The sequence below is a fragment of the Psammomys obesus genome, unplaced genomic scaffold (assembly GCF_907164565.1).
Source record: "Psammomys obesus unplaced genomic scaffold, mPsaObe1.curated_primary_1811, whole genome shotgun sequence".
Classification (NCBI taxonomy): domain Eukaryota; kingdom Metazoa; phylum Chordata; class Mammalia; order Rodentia; family Muridae; genus Psammomys; species Psammomys obesus.
In genome coordinates, this window is record NW_026596345.1 from 1,030,431 (window position 1) to 1,046,146 (window position 15,716).

The 15,716-nt window shown below is 42.8% G+C and overlaps 1 protein-coding gene across 6 annotated transcripts in view; it reads left to right on the forward strand.

The window, feature by feature from the left end:
• Elmo1 (engulfment and cell motility 1) overlaps positions 1-15,716 on the forward strand; it is a 517,373-nt gene that overhangs the window by 371,861 nt on the left and 129,796 nt on the right. The window lies entirely within an intron of this gene.

Here is a 15,716-nt window from a genome sequence, read left to right on the forward strand (position 1 = left end):
AGTGGGAGATTTAAAATGCAGTTGTAGGGAGTGCAGGAGAGAGAAGAGCAGGGCTGTATCATGTAGTCACTCCCTGTTGTCACCTGAAAGGGCCAGGTGTGAGGGGCTCTGAGGACAAAGAGGAGGGCATAAAGAGTCTGCGTTCGTTTCTGCTCTGCTGCTGTGATAAAATACCACAACCAAACAACTTTTCTTAGTGTTCCAGAGGGCTAGGTGGCCATAACCGTGGGGAAGCTGTGGCAGCATGAGCAGGAAACTGATAGATTCCATCTTTATTCAGGAGCCTACGGGAGCCATTTGTTGTTTCAGTTACCACTGAGGGGTGGAAGATAGTGACCAGAGTCGTTGGCAAAACATTGCAAAACAAGAGCTGTGAGAAGTTAGAAAAACCCAAGAGCGATCTTCAGATGCCATCAGCAAAAATGCCAGGTCTGGGGCTGGAGAGCTGGCTCGGTAGTAAGGCACACTGCCCACTGCTCGGAGGATCTAGGTTTGCTGCCGACAACCCATTTGCTGGTTCATAACCAGCTGTGGCTGCAGTCCAGTCCCAGGAAGGTCTAATGGCCTCTCCTAGTCTTCAGGGCGCGAGGTGTACACATGGCAAATTCCCGTACACATTAAGTCAGTAAATTCTGACCAGCCTCATTCAGCCCTCACACCACCCTGCCTGTTACCTGTTACCTGTTACCTAAGTCTCTGAGTCAAGATGTTAGAAAGGGGGACAGAGGTTGAGAGGCGGGAACAGGTGAAAGGTCGGAGGTTGGCACAACTAAATCTATCAATAATTTCCTTTGCCGCGTTGTCTTTAAGGGATAAAAATGAATATTGAAACATGAATTTGAGAGCTATGGGCTCCTGTTTTTTGTTGTTGTTGTTGTTGTTTGTTTTTTCTCTTCTGCCTTCTCGTTCTGCTATTGCTTGTAAGTGCTTTGCCGACTGGAACATTAAAAGGAAATGGTTCTTAGTGAATCTAGGTGGAAGGAAATAATTAAGGAGCCAGTCAGCTTAGCTATCATTTCCCCAGTTGGGACAACATCTTCAGGGTAGTCTTGAATCCTGTGATTGTTACTTACTAACAACTCACTCAGGATGTCCCTGGGGTGCCCATCATCCTCTACCATCCCTGTGAATACTTATTTTCTACAACATATGGCAATGGGGTGCCTACCATCCGGCTCTGCCCCAGTGAATACCTATTCTTTACAACATATGGCAGTGAACTATTGATTCTCAAGATTCCCGAGAACAGAACCTTGCATTGTCTGTGTTCTTAAGAGTCTTGCACTGTGCCTGGGATTTAAGGCAGTCGAAATTAAACCGTAGTACAAATAGCGTGGCCATATCTACATCTGCATCTTGGGTAGCCAAAGCACTGTCTAAGCTACATTTTCAATGCAAGCCCTTCTTTCCACAAATCTTTGTGTCTGTCCCAGGTTGAACACCAGGATACCAAAGTGACAGTACAAGATAACTCCTGATCTCTTAGGGCAGACAAGCGAGTACAGTTCTCTCTGAAGACTCCTGGGCTGACCTCTCTGTTTGAAACTAATCAGTAACTAGCCACCAATTCATATCTTCCTCGTCGCGTCAAATTTGGTAACTGCTCCTATTTGATAACAGTTCTTCCTGTTTGGAGACAGTAATCATGCCTACAGGTCTTTGCCATATTCCCCTTTGACTTGGTCAGATGGCTTTCGTGCACCTGTGGGATGTGCATAGATATGAAATGAGCAGAGTACTTGAGAACTGTGTGCCATAGGTAGGGGCTGCTAACTCACTTCAAGTTCCAGACTTAAGATACAGGGTTTCGGTTTTCTGTAGTTAACCCACAAAATCAGAGATGCCAACGTATGTCCAGATAGCCATTTCAGCTGACTTGTAGACCTGTGAGTATAAGAATCACCTCGTAACATTTGAGCTTGCTTGTTACACGGCATCTATATGGCAGTAACTAAGACACCAACTGTTACACTTACTTAGCTTCTGTCTTGGAAAACTCCTTAGGCTGCAAATGTTGTTGAGCACAAATCTGACCATATTGTTCCTGCTTCTACTCTTCCTGTGGCTGTCTGTTACCTGACTCAGAAAGTTCCGTGGTGACTTACTTTGCCTGCCTCTACCTCGTGTTTTCACTCTCCACCTTCCCTAGGCTGCCAACACATCCTGAATGCCCACCGTTTTTTTTTTTATGTGCTGTAACACTTTCATCTCTGGGCGTTAGCTCATCCTCATTCTCTCTGCCAGAAATGTCTTCTCCCATCTGCCTGTTGAGAGTCTACTTTCCTTCAGGATTTTGCCCAAGTGCCACCTCAGCGTGATAGTTTCCATGTCTCTTTCAATTCAGTACGAAGCTTTGCACCTCTGCCTCCACAACGTGGAATTCAGATTTTCTACTGGAAAATACCTTCTAGCTCCACAGTAGCTGTTTAATTATAAACCCAACTTTCCAAATTGAGTCTATGTATTACTGGATGCAGAACTTTCACATCTCAATATTCTCAAGGTGCTTTCTAAGTAACTACTCAATTCATTTGGGTTAAATTCCGAATGAATGGCCAGAAATATCTGACTCATCATTTAAAATAGTTCCTCTGGCCAAAAGTTGAATTGATTTACATCATTTCAATATAGAATGGCTACTACTGTTACTCAGATCCTAGGGGCTAGTATTTTGCAGGTATGCTAACTAAAGAATTATCTTAGGTACGGTAGCACATGCTGTAATCCCACAAGTCTGGGTGTGGTAGCAGGAGGATCAAGAGTCCAAAGCCAGCAAGTCTGAAGCCAGCCTGGACACTTCATCAAGAAAAGAGAACAAAGCCAGCCAACAAACAAAGTAACCCATCATGCCCAAGATGTCAATATGCTCTATTGGCAAATCCTCCTAAATCTATCCTTCAAAATGTCTTCTTTTGATATCTATGCTTTGAGAGACTTATAGAATAATTTTGCCATTTGTTGCCTAATAAACGTAACAGTAATAATATTTTTTCTCCCAATGTAGCTTTATGTAAAGTGATGAAAAGCTACAGAGAAATTGAACCACTGCAAAATAAACTCAGTTTCTCTTTTCCAAGTATCACAGTTGGAACTGTGCTCTCATTTTCCAACTCCACTCATTTATTATAGCGCTGTTAGTCATGCTTAACCCACACACCGTGGCAATTCGGGGAACCCTCTAGCCTCCTGTTTGTCATGTTTTCAGGCCATTGAGGGGAAATGATGTCAAGAATAGCACTTATCCTTTTCTACGATGGCTGTCAAGAGATGTTCCAGTACAGAGAACAAACACAGCTTCTAGCTGTCCACCCTTTCTAGGGGACGGTTGCTACCCGAGCAGACCTGAGACTGCGAGTGTGAAGGTCAGGAGTCACAGATGACTAACAGGGGCATGTTGAGCTCATCCCAAAAATTGCCACTGTGTTTTACCTTTGCCTCCTTAGTTCTCTTAAACTGGGGAAAATGCGTTATCCCAAGAGTAGCATAACACAGGAGGACCCCTCAGGATGCAGTTTTTGTCCAGGCAGAGCTGGAGGTGGTTGGTTTCTATGATGGTCTCTGGTCCCTGCATTCCTTATTTCTAGTTTACATACACATTGGTATGGCATGGCTGGATCTGAAGTGGATGGCATATGGCTTTTTGTTGCTTGAACTGCCACAGAAGAAAATGTTATTGGCATAGAATGCCAGGTTTCCATTTCGTGAATCACAGAGCATGGAATTCTGTCCAAAGGCTTCCTGGCTGCAGTGTGTCCTTAAAGCAGGAGGGAGTAAATGCTGTCTATCTTCCAGGTGTGCTGATCCCATGTAGATAATTTATCATGATGAAAAATCTGCTTGAAATGGACATGCCAGGGACCTCAGGTGTGGTAGAAAGGCTGTGTGGCTTGTTTTATTGTGGTCCCTGAGTGTGCAGGATGTTTGCCCCCAAGCTTTCGCTGAACGGACAGCAGCAAGGTATGGTTGCTTTCTAAGTTTTCAGATAAACAGAAGTTTACTTGTGCATGTACCAGAAAAAGAAGGAGCAAAAGATGCCTGTGTTTAGGGGATGCAGTTTGCCATAATGTTGTATTTGCTGGAATTTTCAAACTATAAAACAATTCACAACAGAGCTAGCTGATGCCAGAGACCTAATGCAGGCTGTCACCCACACACTCAGCCTTTGTCTCCTCTCCCAACTATTCTCTTACTAAGGATCCAAGAGAAAGTTGAAGATTTTTCCCAGAGGATCACAAAGAACCCTGTGAAATTGCCTTATACTTGATGATTTGAAAAATCCTTTCTTTTACTTTTGAGATTATATAATTACAACATCTTGCCCTTCCTTATCCTCCCTCCAAACTCTCCCATATGTCTCTCCTTGCCCTCTTTCTAATTCATGCCCTCTTTTTTCATTAATTGTTTTACACACACACACATGCACTCCTAAATACATTAAAAAAAAACCCACCACCCTGCCAAGTGTGTATTTATGTATTCAGAACACAGCAATGTGAAATGATTCAACTTTTTAGTTGGGTGTCATATAAGAGCAGAGATGGCTAACCTCCAGACTGATCACTGATTCGCATCAGTCTTCTGAGTTTTCTGCAGCGCCCTTTCCTCTTCCACACATCCTGTTCTATGATCAGGGTAACTGATTGAATAAATTACCATGAGGTCTAGCAGTACTGACTCTGAGACCATTGAATGGGGTTCAGTCCTAACCTCACTATTTCCTTTTTGGGTGATTAACCTGTCTTGTTATTTGTCTCTTCGTCTGTCAAATATGAACCCTAATAGAAGAGCCGTGAGTGTTAAATGAGCCAATTGAGATTGAAGCACCTGAAATAGCCAATATTCAACCATTTTTGAAATGCAAAATTAGCCATTTTTCTCTGGCTCATTCTAATGTGTGTAAAGCGCTGTCTTCTGGAAGTGTAAGTGTCCCAAAGGTAGCATAGGGGAACATGGACTCTGCCCCAGCTCTCTTTGTAGTTGTCCATCCAAACTTACCCCCATCTCCCAGGCAGAGCTTGTGTTCCTAGACACTTGCACAGCCAGCTCTTCTGTGCTGTCAGTTCTAGCCCTCTTGACCAGCTCTATGACGCTACTCTGCTAGTTATCAGTTCTAACCATTACATCATCAATCTCTTCCTCCTGGAACAATATAAATGCTGAAGCCCCCACTTCCATTTGCATCACTCCAAGCCAGGCACCCTGAAAGGGCTACCTTTGTCCACCTTCTTTCCTTTCCACGCATCAATCTACCGAAAACTCCAACCTATACCCACTAAAAATACATCACAGCAGAGGAGGAGAAATGTGGCTAAAAATAAATATATTGCTGGTAATTGAAAATCCTTTCAGTCACAAAATCTACTGGTTTTGACAAATGCAGAGAGCCCTTGGATGGACAGGTCCAGATTTCAGGCTTTTCATTTGCTTCTTTGCAGCACTTTGACCCCACTGGGTTCTTGTTTTTCCTTATGAAGACTGTCTTGTGGTAGTTTCCAAAGTGCACCTGTGCACAAAGGATCCACAGAACACAGTACATACTCATACAGGGATCAGCCCACATTGAGAAAAGTTACATGTAAGACATAAAATAGTTATTGTTACTTCATTTACTAGTGTAATTTTTAGAAAAAGAAAGAAAGATAAGCAAAACCACGGCTACACTGAAAATAGGAGCAAGGCTTGAATAGCATGAGTATGCCATGCTGTTGCTTAACTTTTTCCAGAGAAAATATAAACAAATGGCCACTCACCCAAAAGTGGGCCACCAACAACAGACCAGAGAAATGATTGTACTCAAGTCAAGCTTTGTAAAGCAACGAGTTTAATTGGGGTTTCCTATGGGAAAAATGGGTGACGAGTATCTACAGAGGTATGATCGATTTATATGCAAACCATCAAAGAAAAGTCTTTTATTCCCAGCAACTTTTAACTACATAGATATCCCCAAAGCGGGTGGGGCTTTGTGGCTCCTCCCCCAACTCTATTACAGAAACTTAATCTGTTCAGTGTTCTGTGGGTTGAATGTAAGCAATGGATGATGCTAAGAGCTCTGGAGGCCATCCTGTGCCCAGAGAACAGTGGTCCCCAGCACATGCTTTCTAAGATAAACATGGGATTGGTGTTGTTTCTTCTAAATGTACGGTTGGAATGATGTTCTGATAAAAAGATAGACATAACAAATCATAAAATAAACCTCACATCACCATGCTTATTTTCACCTCCCCTGTACCGATCTCTTCATCCTAAATATGTAGCCAACTCATCCCAGACCTTACACAGTACTTTCCAACCTTGTTCCTCTGCTGAGGTCTTTTTCAGTCCCCATCTGTCCCTGTGCTGACAAATCCTCCGAGAGAGAATGCTGTCTACAGCCTCTCGTTCTTGTGGTGTTCTAATGTCATTCATGTCCTCCTGCTGTGGAGGCTTGTCTAGAGCAGCAGTCAGGTCCTGACTACTCCTCACCCCAGAGCTGGTTCCATCCCATTGCCTTAAAGCATTGCTGCCCGACCTCTGTGGTCCTGGGGTCCTTGGCATGTTAGACTCAGGCAGTGCTGCCAATGTCCCCCTGTGACCTCTTTGGCATAAGCATTCCCTAACTCTATCTTTTTCTTCTTGTTCTATTTTTGTATGATGCTGTACTGTCCACTAAAAATTCCTTGACTTTAACCATCACAGAAGACAAATTGAAATCCCCTGAACTCCATTTTGCATGGCTGGTCCACAGACCCTTCAATCTGGATAAGTCTAAAGTGAGTCTTGTCATTTTTATTCTCCTCACAGCTGGCTTTCAGTGTTTTCTAACTCTTAAAAGTTCCTCAGTGATCTACCCACCTCCTTGACCTCAGACCCTGGATTTATCTGACTTTCTTACTTTTTATTGGGTCTCTCAATCTCACCAGCCCACCATTATCTGAAAGGGGCCATTTGCCACCTGGTGCTGGGACCTGCAGACTCTTCCACGCCTTCTGCAGACTGCATTTGCCTTTTATTGTTTCATGGATCTGGACTTGGACCATCCATAAACTATCTCGTCCTTGGGTTCAAGAAGCACCTTTTAAAAACACAGTTTATGGCATGATCTCTCCATATTTTGTAGGCTAGAGAAATGGCTCAGAGGTTAAAAGCACTTGGTTTTCTTGTAGAGGATCCGGGTTCTATACCCAGTACCCACATGGTGGCTCACAGACATCTGCCACTTCAATTCCAGGGGATCTGACACCCTGCTCTGACTTTCACAGGCACCAGACAAATGTCGCACACATGCACGTAGTCAACACACACTCACACGAGAATACATCCCCAAACACTTGAGTTCCTTATTCTTGCAGCATAATATGACACTCTGTCACACCCAACCACACAGTCCCTGCCTACTCATAACTTGTCATCTTTATTATTGCTTAAGCATGCCTTGCTCCTCCAGATCTCTGCCCTTGTCCATGCTGTCAAAACCCTGTCAATACTTTCTTTGATGCTTGCTCTTCCAGTTCTGCGGGTTCTTCCCTTGGGGCCAGAGTGGCTGTTCCCCTGATGCACATGTCATTTTTGTCCTAGTGTATGGACCAAAGCCCTTGCACATGGTAATCAAGGGACTCTCCTTACTAGGCTACATCCATAGTCCATCTTTATTTTTCATTTGAATGCCTCACTAAGTTTCCCAGACTTGCCTTTAACTCCCTGTAAGCCAGGAGGCCTTGGACTTTCTTTCAGTTCTCCTCCCTCAATCTCCCCAGGAGCTAGCATCTGGTCTTCTAGGCTGTTCCATTTTTTTTGTTCCCTGTCTTACTGCACTGAACATGAAGCTGTAGGCTGGACTTTTGTCTTCAGTTCAGAGGAAGATCTCAGATCTTGTCACTTTCTGCCCTACCTCTGCTGTAGAATTCCAGAAGTGAAGAAAGCACAGTCTGAGGTTGGGCACACTTCTCTAGCCTCTCTTTCTCTCTGCCCTCTCCTTTGAGAACCAGTTCTTACTCTTGTATCCCAGGAAACATAACAAAATAAAATTAAAGCAATTATAGACATTCAGCAGGTATTGACTAAGTTGGATAAAATTGAAGTTGATGAGGAAAGGGGCTTAAGAATGCTTCTATTTCAATAAACTGAAAATGTTTCCAAAGGTTAAAAACACAATTTAGAGCACACTTTGCAGCCTTGGAGCAGCAAGAAAAGGACAAAAATAGGACTTAAAGGTCTGACTCTTAATGGTGATGATGGCTTCAAAGACCAAGAGATATAATAATAATAATAATAATAATAATAATAATAATAATAAGGTGTTTCTGGAAGAAAAGACAAAGAAAAAAAATTTCCCCACCGTAAAAAGCACCTCTAGATTTTCATTTGGGCAAGCTTCTGCCTGACAAAAGCCTTTTGATTATCCACTCTGACCGGTGCCCTGCACAGAGTCTGGACGGTGGCACACTCAACAAACATATCCACACTCTGCATACTGTGTGACTGAGAGGCTGGCTTTCTAGAATACTGCTCCTGAAAAGGGAAAAAGAGTTGCTGTTCTTGGCAAACCTCTAAGGGCCATGGGTAGCCCCTTGGTGTATGTGTTGCCAGAAACCTTGACATTTCACTAAACTTGTTAAAAAAAAATCTCTTGGGCCAAGTTTTTGTTGGGAAATTCACAAGCAGCTGATGGTCTACATCACAAAGCCAATTCGGACAAAACAGGTCTCAAGAATTGGAGAGTCATGTATATGGTGGGGGGGGGGGTAAGGGAACAAAGGTATCACAAAGTTGTTCGTTCCATTATGACTTGTAGGAAAAAAAATTACCCTATTCAGTAATAAGTATATGAAAATAACATGAATAAACATCTATTTTAGAATTTTTCATCATCCCAGAGTATTTGTAACTATACTTATTATTTGTGGGGAATATAGGCAGTAGGATGCAAAATTATGTCTCAACTAATAAAAAAATATCAAAGTTTAGATGATTTTAACAGTGGTTTTTCCACATTGTATTTGTTTTTAAGTTTATCCTCAAGATCTGCACATTCCACAGAATGCTCATAGAATCATTCTGTGAGGGAATCATTCTGAAGAATCAAATCAAAAAGGATTTGATTCTGTGGGTGCCAAACTATTAGCCACGTTTCAGCTGTGCTCTAATGAGTGGCACAACAAATCTTAAAGAGTTTCTTGATCTTGGCCTTCCTTGTTAACATTTGTTTGAAACTGATTGATATTAAAATCAGAAGTCAGTCGTCTGGGCCTGTATTCAAAGGAGACTCACTAATGGGAAGGAAGTGCTGGGCAGTTGTGCAAAGCTTGGAGGAAAAGGCACTGCTGGGTTTCCGCCCTGGGGGATGGGCAAGAGTGTATTCCAGAACACTTTCCTCTGGCTCAGGCTAGAGTGCAGCAGTGAGAGGAGGAAGTCACCAGAACGCTCTTAGAGGCCCTCATCTCCTAAGTGTCCATGATGCTGGGGAGAACAACAGAGTACCTGGAAATCTTCCATATTGTGCCTGAAGCATCCTCTGCCAGGCACCTAGAGGTGTTCCTGGGGTTTAGATAATAAATTTAGTCCTGAAGTTTTACTGGGTAGCTCTGGGTTGGTGTAACTTCGCAGTAGAATATACAGCAAAGCAATAGCATAGCCATTGTACAGAAGTCTCCCAAAGTTACGGAAAGAACTACTTTAGGAGAGCTTTGGTCCATGACTCAGAGCTTGTGGCAGGGGTGAGAGTGGGGAAGGGGTTGGGGAAGGATGAAATATAATGGGATACATGAGGGAAAATTTAATGAATAGAACTTTATTAATGTGCAGATACCAACTGTGAAGACTTGAAGCACATCCCAACTTACATGCTTTCTAAGTACTAGTTTAGTAAACAGACACCTTACTGAAATTTCGAACTGAAATTTTTGTTGAAATGTATTTTTTTTCAGTGTGTTTCCTAAAGAGCCTAGATGTCAAGTATAAAATAGATTCTACAGCAAAAGGAAGAGCATTTGTCCATGATTCAACAGGGGTGATTATTTGAGCTATTTGCTCTGTAATTCTCATGCCTGTCATGTACTAGTAGAACCGTGGATGGGCTATTTGGAAACCATGTTTTGTATTCTCCCTGGGATGATTTGATAGAGGCAGAAGGGCATTTTTGCATGGCATATTAGCGGATTATTTATTGCCCTTGGGGCCAATTTTTTATTTGTATTATCAACTTAATAACTACTTTCTGAAGTTAGAAACATAAATAAGCAAGTGAATAGCAAAGTCATAAAACCAGATTGTGTTTTATCTGAATCCAGTTTCTGTACAGTTGAGGTGGTTGTGGAACCTGTTCCCTGTAAGAAGAGTCTGGGGTAATGACTCCAGAGGATTTGTTCAGGGGTTATGGTACACAGGTGCTTTTAACTGAAAGTGGAATGAGGGCCAATTTGAAGCCATATGGTCATTTTAAGCAGAGAAGAATTGGGCTTGAAAACAACCCAGCCCATCCTTGTGAGGGCAGCAGTGCCTCACCATAAAGCTTACTGTTGGGATTGCATGTCTAGGGTGTCAGTTGTTACTGCTGCTGCTCAACAGACAAACAGCCTCTTCTACATTTCACACATGACCTCACTGATTCTGGCTCCCTAACTCTTTCCTGCATGCTGCACTAGTCTTTACTGGTTTGGTGGGGAGAAAGGCTACTTGCTTGTTCCAACTTCTTGTTCCTCTGTGGCTCAGCACCATTCACCCACCGCTCTTGCCTTAGCTTACCCTTCTCTGATACAGTGATGGGAGATCAGGATGTGTAAGCAATCTGGCCTGTTTAACTGCCAGATGTATCTGTCAATCTGAAGCAGCAAATCAGTGGAAGAGGTAGCCTCTAGTGCTTAAGCATTTGATGAAACAGAGTAGCCGAGATTTCATCTCTAAGATTTTGGGTGAAATTAGTCTTCAGAACAAGAATACCTAAAACTAGTGTTTTCTTCCTCCAAAGATGGAATTTATTTTGTGTGATAGTGCTATGTTTCAGGTCAGGAAAGGTGGACTCCCACAAAAGCCTGAAAACTGGTAAGAGTGTGGTGAGAGCCCCAAGATCCTCTTTTCACAATGGCACAGAAGATGTGTACATTTTTGCACCATTGGTTAAGTATCCTACTGTTGACCCAGTAGCTTTTTGCCATATAATGCCATTGACATGCTTGGCAAACATTGAACTAAGAATTTGGGCATTTTCATTTTTTTTCCTTTTGGCGTGATTCCCTTCAGCGTTCAATTCTGGGACACATTTCTCTAGCATATTTGGAAAACTTAAATTGGCAAGAATCTGAGCTCTGAATTTTCCCAGATTACCTTTCCAAGCCACTCAGGATTGTAAAAAGGGAGGGCAGGCCTTCCCTTCCTCTCTCCCATGGTGCTCAGGTCAGCCCATTCCATTCTGTCAAGTCTGCCTCTGAAATCCCATTACTGCATTTTATCCCTGTGAGTGAAAATCCCCTGCCATTTTGGAAGAGGAATGAAGGAATGTGCAGGTTGTTAAATGGGTTTCTATTTTGTGGATATGGTTTTATTTCACAGAGCTTATAGTATTTGCCTACACTTTAGACCTTTTTTATTTATTTTTTTATTTTTTATTTATTTATTTATTTATTTTTTTTTTTGCGGGAAGTATCATTATAAGCAAAGTCTGAAGAAATACTACCAGGTTAAAGGCTCATTTTGTATAACTTGGCCTTAGATGCTATGAACGTGATCCTGCTCTAGCAGCTTGCTCTTGGAGTTCTGAGACCATGGGATGCCATCTCCTCAGACAGATTCGTGATTCCCGTCCTGAGCATTCCCTGCTACTAGATAGTAGCTGAAAACACAGTACTTAAGTGCATTGAACACCACTGTGGAAAATGTGCACATTCATTTGTTGATAATTCTCTGTATCTACTGATATCTAGCTCTGTCACAAGAGCTTACTACTAGCCTGGGTTGTGATGATACAGTGACACAGTATCAGGTTTTGTGTGTTCTGTTTATGATTGTCTTTCCCTGTAAGTAAGGAGAGGCCAAGCAGCTGCCTGTGTATGGAATAATTCTATGGGCTGTTACTGAACTTTTCCCCCCAGGGTAAAAAGTTATTCTGTTTACTTAAAATGTTATATGTTTACTTAAAAGTTATATGTTTACTTAAAATGTTGCCTATTTCTGTATTTAAAATATATTATGTAAAGTAATCAGAGCTGAGTTTACTACTCAGCCCTTGTCTCTGGAATGAGATAACCATGTGAACTGAGCCAGTAGTAACTACTGCTTTCACTCATTTGGTTTGAGTCTTCATTTCTGATCGCGGAGCTTTATAAACATGATATAGGCTCTAGTCAGCTTGGTTCTGTTTTAGAAGTGAAGTTGTGTGTGTGTGTGTGTGTGTATGTGTGTGTGTGTGTTTGTGTGTGAAATGTGTATGCATATGGGCTATGTTTGTGGTGTATGTGTGTATGTGCTTAATGTAGCAACTATCAGGTTTTTTGTAAATTTGGGTAGTCGCTTTAGAAAGCATTCTGCAGCAGTTGCTATAGCTCTAAGGGGAAAAAAAAGAACATAGTTTATTACCTAACAGAGCTTTTTTAGTTTGTAAAGTTTAAATTAATTACATCAGATTGGATGCATTGAACAAGTCGCAGTTTTGGAAAGAAATCAAATTTAGAATCTTCCTGGGAATATGCAGAAGTAGGTTCGTGGCAGTGCTCAGCCAGGGTAGAGCAGAGAACACGGGCTCAATGTGTAGCTCAACTGGAAAGAGATGTCTTGTGACCCACAAAGATACCTGGGGCCTGGAACTGTGACATGAAGCAGCAGTTCTGAGAATGTATGTGTGCTCTTCTCACGCCGCAGCTTAGAGGCAACTATGAAGACCCAGGTAGCTACGGAGAGCATCCAAACCTGTGACCTAAGCAACAGGGCTGCTGGACAGGACTCCACGGGAAGTCATGGAAGTGTCCTAGGTGACCCTTTCTTAGAAAGAACCCCTTTGGAAATATCAATGAAACTGGTTATTTTTCTATACTAGGTCTGTGATTAGGAAGGTTAGACAAAGAGCCCGTCTTGCTAGGCTTTGATTACATAAACAAGGACTGAAGCTTTAAAAGTATTAGCTGACTAACTTTGCATTTTGACTTAAAAATTAGTTTGGGGATGAAAATATCAACACACAGTGACACGCAGTGAAGTTATAGCGTGTAGCTGTCTGTGATACTTCAGGACCCAACAACCTTTGGAAATCCCCATGCTTCTGCGTAAACCTGTTCACTAGGGCAGTTGCATGCCAACACCACAGCATGCATGTGACTGACTAGGAGTCACAGACAGACAGACAGATAGACACACACACACACACACACACACACACACACCTCACTCAAAATAATGGCGTTTTGCGTGGCATACACTGCAGACTAATTTGGGGCTTATCTTTTTCTCTGCGCAGTGATCAGCAAACTGAGTTGTTTCTAAGAATCCTCTCGAGTTCATGGGAATGTGTTCCGTGGAGTCCTGGTTTAGAGCAGGCAGTGGTACCCAGAATCTGCATTTTATCCATCTTTGATACAGATGGTTGACATGGAGCGCACTTAGAAAACCTCAAATCCTTTAGTTCAAACAGCAGGTCTACCACTTAATGTTTTTGGGACTGCGGTGCACTTACTTAACCTTTGTAGACCTCATCTCATCCGTCTACATCACAGGGGTGGTGCTGTGTTTGTCGTAAGGACTACACCTGGTTAATCCAGGGGAAACGCTTCAGATGCTTCCCAGAGTGTTTACTAAGCTCAGCCGTGCTGTTCAGACCAAGGCAACAAGTTAAGAATGTCCTAGAATAGATTATTTGAATAATTGATATTCTGTTAATGTATCATTGACCTCAACTGAGGGATCTGTTGGTGTTGATACCCTGGTAAGCAAGATGTCAGTTAATGGAGCACCACAACCGATTATCACTGCATTGCTTACAGAATAAAACCTCATCTTTCACCTGATGTCCAGGGCTCTACTTGTCTCACTGGAGTACACCATTTTCCCTGTTCTCGCTGTGTTTCCTTCAAGTTTTCCCAGATGCCAAGCTCCTCGCACAAGCCCTGTGCGGATGTGCTCCACGTATCGGAGGTACATTCCTCTCACTTTTAGGTTATTAACTTCGACGCCTACTTTGGATGTTGGCTCAGATAACACTGCTCCCGAGACGTGCTTTGTGATCTCACTAAGTCAGGACCACTGTCTGTGCTCATTGCACTTACAGCTCAGATCTGTCCTGTACACCCACAGCTACCTGCTAGTCTGCTGTGCTCAAGGCCAAGAGCTGTAGGACAGGAGCCATGTCACCTGGTTGTATAACTAGCCTAACTTCCTGACACACTAAATAGCTGCTAAAAAATACCAAATTTTGACGGAGGATCTGGGTGGAATAACATGTTTCTGCATAAATAAGTGAATATTTGGATGTTTTCAACAAGGTAAGAGGATAAGAGCAGGCCAGTGTCCTTAGAGTGGAGGAATCAGCAAGACTGATTATCAGAAAAACTTTACTGTCCACAGCCCCAGAAACTGAGAACCATGGAGGAAATTGCCAGTATGGGAGCTGGGTGTCTGACTAGCAGAGCTTGGTGACAGTTCACTCCTAAGTTCACAGTGACAAAAAGGACAAAGTGGAATTACAGGGTCCATAGTCTTCAAAGCAAATCCAGTGTTGTGATCAGTAGGGCAGAGCTGAACTCCAGGGAATGGATGGTGTGGGCCTTGAGCCAGTTGTCACCCTCATTTTAAGAATAAAGGGAGCGAAGAGCTACTGTTCTTTGGGAAGAGAGGACCTGTACTAAGCAGGTAAGTCACCTTGGCTGCCAGTGCTAGAGACATGCAATGGGCTATCTCAGTCTCAGCGCTGTCAAAAGCATGCTTTGTCTCATTAACCACAAAGGTCTCATACTTGCGAAGAACTTTATGGAACAGACCGTTCGTTTTCCTTGAAGATGTGGTGATGCTGATACTGATAGCAGATCTGATGATATCTTAGCTTTTTTTTTTTCATGCTTATCATTTTTTGTGTATGTAGACACAAATGTGAGAAATGGATGTCTTGGATTCCCCTAAGGAGCCTGACAGGGCCATTCATGCAACCATTCATTGCTCAGTGGCGGCCCCTGCTGCTAAAGAGAAAAACAGCAGCACATACGGAGTCTAACATTAATTCTGATCATGCCATGCATGCAACCAGGAGAATTTAAAGCAAGCAGGAGGGGAAGAGATGGGAAGAATGAACATGTGCTGAGAAAATTGAGGAAGGTCGCTGCTCGTTTCCGGGTTGCTTTGGTGAAATGCTAATGCAGGAAAGAGCTTAACCTAAAGATTTTGTGTTTACAAAATCCTCCTGATTCAGCCATCTCAATATTTAAAGGCTTACTAGGAACCACGGCAACGCTTTGTGAAAGACACCAGTGCAAACTTTTATGTGAGGTTTCCCGGGGCTATTAGGCAATGATTAGTTCTTAAAAGCACCACACCGATTTCTTAGGTTAGAAGTTTCTATGGGTTTGAAGTAGGGGTGGAGACCGTTCGGGTCCATCTGCATGTTGAGTGGGACTCAGAGTGTGGATCCCCTCGTGGGACCCCTGCTGGGATGAATGCTCCCCTCTCTCTGTATGTGTTTCTGGGTGTGTGGGCATCCCTGGTACACATGCTGGATTTTACAAAGCAAGGCATTTACGGAGTGTTTCTGCCTAGAAACTGTATGT